The sequence below is a fragment of the Chrysochloris asiatica genome, unplaced genomic scaffold (assembly GCF_000296735.1).
Source record: "Chrysochloris asiatica unplaced genomic scaffold, ChrAsi1.0 scaffold00188, whole genome shotgun sequence".
Taxonomy (NCBI): domain Eukaryota; kingdom Metazoa; phylum Chordata; class Mammalia; order Afrosoricida; family Chrysochloridae; genus Chrysochloris; species Chrysochloris asiatica.
In genome coordinates this window covers 306,886-317,611 of record NW_006408706.1, presented here as the reverse complement: position 1 = coordinate 317,611, position 10,726 = coordinate 306,886, and the positions used below count along the sequence as shown (strand labels likewise).

General features: G+C 36.9%; 1 pseudogene; it reads left to right on the top strand.

The window, feature by feature from the left end:
* Positions 1 to 8,468: 8,468 nt before the first annotated feature.
* On the top strand, positions 8,469 to 10,580 carry LOC102817193 (annotated as a pseudogene).
* Positions 10,581 to 10,726: the final 146 nt, after the last annotated feature.

Below are 10,726 nucleotides of genomic sequence, written 5' to 3'. Positions count from 1 at the left end.
ACTAAGAGAGCTACTAAGATGTGTCTTGTTGTTGTTAAGTGCTGTTGAGTCAATTCCAACCCACAGTGACCCTGTATAGGGTTTCCAAGGAGCAGCTGGTGAGCGTGAATCGCCATCCTTGCAGTTCAAACGGCTTTGCAGTCTGGCGCATTAATCCACAGTGCCACACTAGGACCGTGGAGTAGGTTCCGACTCATAGTGACCCTGCACAGCGTTTCTGAATCAGAGCAGAAAGCCTCATCTTTCTCCTGTGGAACAGTTGGTAGTTTTGAACGTCTGACCTTGAGGTTAGCAGCGATTCCTAACCACCATGCTACCAGGAGCTCTTGACAACAACAGGACTCCATAGTTGCTGTCTGTTCAGCACTGTTTGCTAAATATTTCCTTTGATTTGTTATTGTTGTTGTTATGTGCCGTGGAGTTAGTTCCAACTCATAGTGACACTGTACAGGGTTTCTGAGGCTGTAAATCATTACGGGAGCAGAAAGCCTCATCTTTCTCCCGTGGAACAGCTGGTAGTTTTGAACTGCTGACCTTAAGATTAGCAGTATGATTCATAACCACTATGCTACCAGAGTGCCTTGATTTGTAGGATTTAGCAAAATTATGTTGAAAATATCATGTCTCCATTCTTGACTCCTTAGCCTGCTGAGAAGTGAATTTATCAGCAAGTCAAAGCAAGGTAAGGGAAGTCAAAGATTTATCAGATGCTTTGCTTTCATTAGAATGAGACTTCCAAGTAATGTCTAGGTAGTTTACATTTTTAATCATTAACGTACCATGCTTATGTGCCAACTCAGTGATTTCAACTAGAAAAATATAAACCATGTTTTCTGTTCAGAATGTTTTGATGATATCTATGGCATTTTCATCATCGTGATATTAAGTAGAGTCTGTGACTATATGAAGTCCTTTCACCTTTTGAATAGGAAAATCTAGACAGAAAACAAGTATATAAGCAAAATTATTAAAATAATTATAAAGATTGAAAAATAAAAATTTGCTATTTTTTCTAGATTAAGTATTTTCAGAAGTTATTCCAAACTAAATGGAATAAACACCAAGGATCAAAACTTTTTTTTTTTAACTTCTATTTTGTTAGTAATATTAAGCACATTGGTATTCTTCATATGTTCCAGTTGTTCCTGTGATACATGAAAGATTAGTACTTTCTAGATCAAAGTAAAATTTATTACCTGAATAGGAGATGAAAGTAGGAAGCGTAATGATTCAATAAAGATTTGGTTCTACTGTTTCAGTCTATTAGGCAGTCTTTGTGTTCTGAAACATTGTGCATTGAATTTGCATATGCAAATTTAAATATGGTCTTTATTCTTAGAAAGAATATTTAGAGACCAGGTTACTCTTCTATGGAGCTGAATTGTAACACATCTGAAAACATCAAACACAAGATAACACCTACTTTGGAAGTAAAGAATAAAAACAAAATTCACACTTGTCAAATTATTTTTATTTATGAAAATACTATTTTAAAAGCTTTGATGTAATTTTAATAATTTCCAATAGGTATGTCAGGCCGTTAGTTCTCATTTTTAAATAATCTAAATGCAGTTATATAATTAGGTATGCTCTGTTTTAGTTTAATTCAATATAAAATACATTTAAATTTCTTCCATGTTCTAGATACAGTACTAAGTGCTTGAGCAAAATGAATAGTAAGATTTCCTGTTAAGAGGGGGATATGGGAAAAATAGGAATATACAAATTCCATATAGAAAAGAAAATATTTTGATATGCACAAGAAACTACAGTGGACTTTGAAATAGAAAGAATTCTTATGCATTCAGAAGGATGGTACATATGAGCAGTCTTCAAAATGTTCACGGAAAATGCATGTTATGATAAACAAAGCATGCAGAGATTTCAATTTTTTTGCACCAAAATAAATCCATACTGAATTGTTATAACATGCCTGAACAGGATCCAGTTTGAGACACTAAGACAGAGAAGACATCAACTTGAAAAGAATCCCTGTGAGAGCAAAATTCAAGCAAAAACTAATATTAAATTTTGGGTGGAAGAAGAGCAAAATCACTTAAGTTTTATAAAACACCGATGAGGACCATGCCCCCAAGAAATCATCAATTTACAAATGGATAACTCATTTTAAGAAGAGATGAGACAATGTTGAAGATGAAGTCTACAGTGAGGAAGCAGTTGATCCAGTTCATGCTGTAATTGAAGAGGACCATTGGAGTCCTGGTGTGGCTCTGTGGGTCAGTTTGAACCACAAGGTCAGTGGTTCAACTTTACCAGCTGCTCCTTGGAAACTCGACTCAGGGTGGCTATGAGTCAGATTTGACTGGAAGGTACTTAACAGCAACAACAACAACAATGATCAACAGCAGAAACAAAAGCCAACACCATAGACATTTCAACAGGTTCAGCTTACACTCTACTGACTGAAAAGTTAAACTTATTTCCTTAAAGGATACTAAAACTGTTGTACCCAAGTCTGCTACAGACAAAAGCAGAGCTTTCAAAAAGAATTTTACACAAGTGGGATCAAGATCCTGAAGCACTTCTTTGAAACATTTTAAGAGGAACTGAAACACGGTTTTACATTGTGATCCTGAAGACAAAGCACAATGAAAGCAACAAGAGAAAGAAGTGGTTTAGTCAAAGCAAAAAGGGACCATCAAGAACAAAGGTCATAAGAAGTTTTTTTTGTGATGCTTAAGTCACTTTACTTGTTGACTTTCTGGAAGGTCAAAGAATAAAAACATCTGTTTATCATGATAATGTTTTGAGAAAGCCAGAACTTTAACAGAAAAAATGCCTGGGCAACCTTCACCAGAGTGTTTTTCCACTATGACTGTGCTTTTCTGCTCATTTTTTATTACAAGTGCAATTTTGTAAGAGGTTCCATGGAAAATCATCAGGTTCCTCCTTACAGTCTGATTTGGCTCCCTCTAACTTATTTTTGTTTTATAATCTTAAAAATTCTTTAAAGGGTGTCCATTTTTTCTTCAGTTAACAATGTAAAACAGAGACTGAATTAACGTGGTTGAAGTCCCAGGACCCTAAGTCCTTTAGGAATGGCAATGGCATCATTACTTACAAAATGTCTTCACTCTGGTAGTGTAGTGGTTACGAATCAGGCTGCGAACCCCAAGGTCAGCAGTTTGAAACCACCAGCTGCTCCGTGGGAGAAAGATAAGGCTTTCTGCTCCCGTAAAGATTTACAGCCTTGGAAACCCTGTTCAGGGTCGCTGTGGGTCGGAACTGACTAGATGGCACTTAACGACAACAACAAAATTGAGAAGTACAGTTTGTTTGTTTTTATCTTTGAATTCCATTTTCATAAACTTTTTGAAGCTTTCTCATATAATACCTAACAGATCTTTGAGCAATTATTATGTGTCAGGCATCCTACTAAACAATTGACAGGGAATATTTCATTTAATATTTACAAAGTTCTCATGAGACAGGTATATCACTATTTGATGTGGGAAATTGAATCTTGGAGAAGTAAAGAACTCACCCAGGTTCAACTATATAGTAAGCAGAGGAATCAAGAGTCAAATACAAATAATAATTGTTCAGTCTGTACTCTGTGAATTTGATTCTTAGGTTGTATTATATTTAAGGAAGAACTATATCTGAGAAAGGTCAGGGTCCATGATTCTATATTTGCTGAGGATTTTCAGAAGGTCTTCTATTTGTTTCAAGCCATCTAAATACAATGAAGCATATTAGAAAAATGAAATATTTTATCTACATATTTGATTGGTCTATTTTTGTGTCATAAATAAGCTTTAGAGATTTTGACAATTGACTGGTGGAACTAGAATAAACATCAGATTTCTTTATTAAGCTAAGTCTCTGAAAATATGAAAGACAGAATTGACGCTAAAATTCATTTTGAGATTGACTTAACAGTAAAAAACAGTTTTCGTATGTCTCAATGAAGGTGCTAGTCATAAGTGCTACATGTAAAAAATCAGTAGTAAGCTTGAAATAGTTTGAATTTTAGTTTCTTTCTAAAAGTATTATAAATTAAACTATGGCTGAAAATAATACAGAACCAGCTTACATCAAAGAAGTATTAATATAGCAATTTGTACAATATTTTGCATATGGATTGAATTTCAATAAAAACAATAGAAATTTGATTAGAAAATTAAATGCTGTCAAAGGAATAATAAAAAAAAATAAAACACTTATGCTTATACCAAAAACTAACCTAGATGGTATTGATTAGAGAGTAAAACAGCTTAATTTTGAATGCTAAGCTATTAATTAATTCACATAATGATTAATAATTGAGCATTGCATCTTTGCCAAGAACTACATTAAACAGTGGAAGTAGAATAGCTAACAACACATATAAAGACCATCCTCCTTAAGTTTATATGAATAAATAAATACGAATGGATACAAATCAATCAATAATAATCATGTCACATAGTGATAAGAGTTATGGATAAAAATAAAATAGGACAGAGGGAATGAAGAGTCAGCTTTTCAATTATAAGGGGAGAAGCATCTTAAAATTCTAAGCTGACATGTGATCAGGCTATTTTTTGCTTCCCTGTCTTCACACATTCCATGATAAGATATGTGCCCAAAGAACCATCAGGATCAGAGGACACAAAAAGCCATTTGCCTTTGGGGGCATGGGATTATGTGATTTCAGAGTTATTAATGTCACTAACACTGTCAGACTCGGTTGTGTCTATATCAGCTGGACTACAGTGCATTAAAGTCATCCATTTTCTTGTAGAGGAAGAATTTATAGATTTATTAGTCCATTAATTCTTAGGCGAAGGACTAAAATGTAACTATCCAAAGGCAGAGATTTCTCTTAAGTGACAGTAGGAGAACATGAAATTAAGATGCAGTGTAATCAATCAGAAAGAACCTTAAGAGAAAAGTAAAGTACACAGAGCCATAGGCTAATTATTAATAAAACAGAAATAATATTGTTAGTGTTTGTGTCTACTTAGGACTGATTTAATATTACATGTGGCAAGAGATTTCCTGAAACTGTAGTCAATTTGAAGAGGTTTAATTAGTGTTTCTTTTTGAATGGTTATGCTAGTTATTAACTGTGGAAGTTCTTAAAATCAATAGAATACAGAGACAACACCAAACATGGCTCTTGGTAACTAACCAAGGTAAGTTAAACACCTCATCCAATGGCTATTTTGTAAATAAAAAAAGAGCAATATAAAATAGCATATTTTGTAGATAAAACTGGATACTCGTTTGGTGTAGGTGTTAGAGCCAGATGGGTGGAAAATTGGAAGCTGCTCTATAGTAGAAAAATTTGAGAAATTGGTATTTTTTTAAGGAATCATTAGCACGATTTGTGATCTCCTTTCTGTAGCTCATAATGGCATAAGAAAAACTGTGAAGCAAAGTATTCTAAAATAGTAGAATTATAAAAAGTTAATACCTTATATCATGAGGTGGTATACTATGAATAGTGAACATCTTAGTGCAAGGAAGCTGGCAAAGAAGTCAGAGTTTCCTCCTCAAGAGGTCATCTTAGATGATTGGATAGGTAAACTCCACCCACAAGAGTAAGTTAAGGAAATAGAAACTCTGTAGGATGGATTTTTAAGAGACTTCTTTTCTCCCTATACAATACATTATCTGCAACTACACGTGAGGTTATTATCAAGAGCTTAATATTGTTGTTGTAAACTGCCATCAAGTCGGTTCCAACTCATAGGGCTTAAGGAGGAGTGGTTGGTGAGTTGGAACTGATGACCTTGCCTTTCAGACCAACTTGTGGTCCAGTCCTTAGTCTACAGCACCACACCAGGATTTAATATAAGTTGAAAAATAAATTCAGAAATCACAAAATATCAGATTATAATAGTGTGTTTATAGAAAAAAGATGTTCCATAAGATGCTTGGAAAAATGAATTACTTTGATTTTCATTATTTGGTTTTGAAAAATATTTGCAAAAACACCTTTATTTTGATGTCTCATATTACTGTACTTTTAAAAATAAGAATCATTTCTGTTACAAATACAGCAAAAAAACAAAAACAAAAAACGAAACAGTTTAACATAAAAATGATTGCCAAATGCACTGAATTCAATGATTCTTCAGCTATTTATATTATCTGGGAAATGAATGTAAAGTATAATTTTACTTAGAAAACAACTAATGAACAATGAATCAGTGGTCACTGAGTCAATTCTGACTCACAGCAACACCATGGGTGTCATAGTGGAACTGTACTCCATTAGACTATTTAGTGGCTGCATCTCTTGATAGTAAAATGTCAGGCACTTCTTCTGAGAGGATTCTGGCTGGGCTGGAACCACTATCCTTTTGATTAACAGTAGAACAAGTTAGTAATTTGTATTAACTAGGGATCCCAGAAAATGATTGCTTACATTAAAATGAGTTGATTGATTAAGCATATTTGTATATCAACTGTGTGGTAAATCAAACATTAAATTCCTCATCACTCAACCAATCTAAAGGAAATTGTATTCTTCAAAGAAGGAATGCATCTCTAGGGAGTATGAAAGATGATCCACTGAGGCGAGAAAGGAAAAGATTATATAAATTCCACTTATGTTGATGTCTATTTAATTTAAAAATATATATAGCAATAATAATTTAGCTAAAAGTTTAAAGCAAGTGCATATTTAAATTCATAATAATTAAAATATAATTGAATGCTTCGACTCTTCTTATGCCTGATCTTCATATATGTGCTTGTCCTGATTTCAAGGATGTGTGAGTGTTCTACAACAGGGAGGTGTTGACAGTAATACACTCACATGTTCTTTCACTCTCAGCTTACTGTGAGGTACTATAGCTTATGTGGTATAAGGTGTCATTGATTTTGTTATACAAAACCAAGATGTTTAAATTGTAGTATCTTTAGAGTTATGTGGAATGACCATGACAATCTTGTATATGACACAGATACATGTATTATACCGTGAAATGTCAAAGATGAGTTACATATAATTTAAAAAAAAAAAGAAACAAAAGTGTTCAAGTTCTAAGTAATCATAACTCTCTGCTACCTAAAAGATGTTATTGAAATAAAATTCTAAATAAAGCAAATCACTTGAACAGTGTGAAAGGGTATTTGCTGTTTCAAATAAACTTGTGAATTGGGAGAATTTTCATACATTATATGATTTAACTGTCAAAAATATTCTTGTTATCTATAAAAACCTTCAGAGTTACAACACTTTTTAATTTTAAGATTAGAAATAGGATTTTCTAAAGTCTTTAAAAATCTTTCAATTAAAGAGTTTCAATAGGTTTTGAAACATTTACTAAAAGTAAAAACAGGTGACACCATCTAGTTTGTATATGAACTATACAATAGTTTTGCTGCAAACTCTTGTTGTTAGGTGCCATTGAGTTAGTACCGACTCATAGCGCACATATGCATAACAGAACAAAATACTTCCTGGTCCTGGGCCAACCTCACAATTGCTGCCATGTTTGCGCCCATTGATGCTGCCATTTTGCCAATTCATCTTGCTGGGGGTCTTCTTCTTTATCTCTGACCCTGCACCTTACCAAACATGATATCCTTCTCCAGCGACTGGTCCCTACTGACAATATGTCCGAAGTATGAGAGATAAAGTTTGGCCATCCTGGTCTCCAAAGTGCACTCTGGCTGCGCTCCTTCCAACACAGATCTGTTGGTTCTATGGGCAGCCCATGGCACTTTCAATATTCTCCTCCAGCTCCATAACTCAAAAGCATCAATTCTTCTACGGTCTTCCTTATTCACTATACAGCATTCACATGCATATGAGGTTATTGAAAACACTATGGCTTGCAACTGCTCTGGTAGCGTAGTGGTTACGAATCGGGCTGCGAACCTTAAGGTCAGTGGTTTGAAACTACCAGCCGCTCTGCGGGAGAAAGATGAGGCTTTCTACTCCCGTAAGGATTTACACCCTCGGAAACCCTGTACAGGGTCGCTATGGGTCTGCTCCGACTCGAAGGCACTTAACAACAACAACAACAACAATGGCTTGCAACTGCATATCGCAGGTTGTTAATGAGTCTTCCTCCAATTCTGATGCCACATTTTTCTTCATATAACCCAGCTTCTCAGATTATTTGCTCAGCATACAGGTTGAATAAATATGGTGAAAGAATACAACCTTGTCGCACACTTTTCTTAATGTTAAACCATTCAGTGTTCCCATGTTCTCTTAGAACAACTGCTTCTTGGTTCATGTACAGATTCCTCATGAGCACAATGAAGTGTTCTGGAATAATCATACTTCGCAATGTTGTCCATAGCTTGTCATGAGCCACACAATTGAAAGCCTTTGTGTAGTCAATACAGCACAGGAGGAAGTGGCATAGTTCTGTTATACATGGTCTAAGTTGGTTCACGAGGTTTGCTTCTACTGGGCCTGGGGAGTTCGGATCTCGTTTACCAGATGTAAGCCAGACCCAGCGCTCAAACTGAGCTTGGGCTAAGGTTTCGCTGGTAAGATGGTGAAGCCAAAGTACAAAGGATGGAGCACCATCAACCCCTCCAAGGCCAGCACTAACCCCAATCAAGTGCAGGGAGCAGGAGGCCAAAACAGGAAAGACTGGGCCACAATCCAGCACCTGAACATATACAAACAAAAGGAGCACAGAAACAGTAGTGGTAAAGTGATTAAGCCCCTGCAGTACAAGTCAATGGTGGCTTCTGACATAGTGACAAGAGTGGAACTGAATAGCAAGTGGTTTTGAAACTCATGTGTGAATAAGCAGTCATCATTACATAAATTTTAAGAGGAAATGGATACAGTTTTGAAGGATCCATACAAAGTTTCCTGAAGCAAAACAAGCTACCAATGGCTCTTCTCCATGATTGAATCTGGCCTCAAAATTCAAAAGTACACATTCTCAACATGTACGTTTGGCCCAAAGTCTCAAAGGAAGCGACCAAATTTATTTGCAAGTGATATTTATTCTCTCATAGATAAAGCTGAGAAGTGCACTGAGAGCTACGACCAGGGCAAGGACCACGACTTAGTGACTGAGGACACTGCTGTGAGAAATAAAGCCCAAGAAAAGAGGTGTAAAAAGGGACAACCCAAAAGAATACAGGGTGAGATTCATCAGGTGTTGTAGTTCAAGTTCTTGATGCTAGAGATCCAATGGGTACCCGTTCCTCTCACATTGAGACTTAATTGAAAAAGGGGGAAAAAAAAACCCAAAAAACTGGAAACACCTCATTTTGGTTCAATAACTGTGATCTTGTTCCAATCTGGGCAACAAAACATTGGGTGGCTGCCCTCTCCCAGGATTATCCAACACTTGCTTTCCATGCAAAGGAGCATTTATTCAGCTTTTACGGCAGTTTGGAAAGTTACACACGGACAAGAAACAGATCAGTGTCGGGTTCATTGGCTATCCAAACGTTGGCAAGAATTCGGTGATAAATACTTTGCGTTCCAAGAAGTTTGCAACGTGGCCCCCATTGCAGGTGAACCAAGGTCTGGCAGTACATCACATTGATGAGGCGGATATTCCTAATTGACTGTCCAGGTGTGGTTTACCCCTCTGAGAACACGGAGACAGACACTGTGTTGAAGGGAGTTGTTCGAGCCGAAAAAATTAAGACTCCTGAAGACTACATCGGTGCCCTGCTTGAACAAGCAAAGCCATAATATATCAGCAAGACCTACAAGACTGATTCTTGAGAGAACACCAAGGATTTTCTTGAGAAGCTAGTTTTTCGAATTGGAAAGCTGTTACAGGGTGGCGAACCAGACATGCAGACTGAGGGTAAGATGGTCCTCAAGGAATGACAGAGGTGTCGGATTCCTTTTTTTTTGTCAAGCCACCCAATGCAGAGGCCCCGGCGGCCTGCCCAGCTCCTACCCTTTGCTGCCTCTTTGGAGGTTGACACAGAATCGACCCAGAACCGCCCAGAAGAAGAGTGCACGGAAACCATGGTTGAGGAGCCAGGCTCTGTCCTTGAAGCGAGCAGCCAGGAACAGCACTGCAACACTAACTGGGAAACGCATGGGTCCGACAGAATTTTGGCATAATCAACATTGCGCTGCAATTTTCTGGGGATGACCTGGTCCTTTGGAGATGTCAGATATTGAAGAGCTCAAGAGCTATTCAGAAGAGGAGCAGCAGGAGCAGCCAGGGGACCCGGAAGAAGAGCCTTGCCAGGAGTCTCAGGAAGAATATGTGGAAAACGACAACGTTTGGACAGTTCTTAAAGCCCTGGATGATAAGATTGCTAAATACCAGAAATTCTTAAAAAGCCAAAGCTAAGAAGTTTTCAGCCATCAGAATATCCAAGGGGCTAAGTGAAAAAGGTCTTTGCAAAATCGAAAGAACAAGAAGATGTAGACGATAAAGCATCTACCAAGAAGGGGAAGACGAGAAAAGCACAGAGAGCAGAGGAGCATTCGAAGAAAGGTCCCAGGATGCTTATGTCTAAGGAACTGAGACCAGCAGAACCGCAGCAGCATTCCCCGAAAGTTGGCGTGCGTTACTATGAGACACACAACCGGAAGACCAGGAACCGGAAAAAGAAGATGGACAATGACTCCGAGGGGCAGAAACAGAAACAAAAGATTCAAGCATAAGCAGTAGTAAAATTTAAAAAAACAAACAAACTTGTTTATTAAATTATACAAAAACAGTAATAATAATTTTTAAAAAGTAAAGCACAGGAAAACATCTTTCTGGTATTCTCTGCTTTCAGCCAAGATCCATCAGATGTCAGCAATGATATCCCT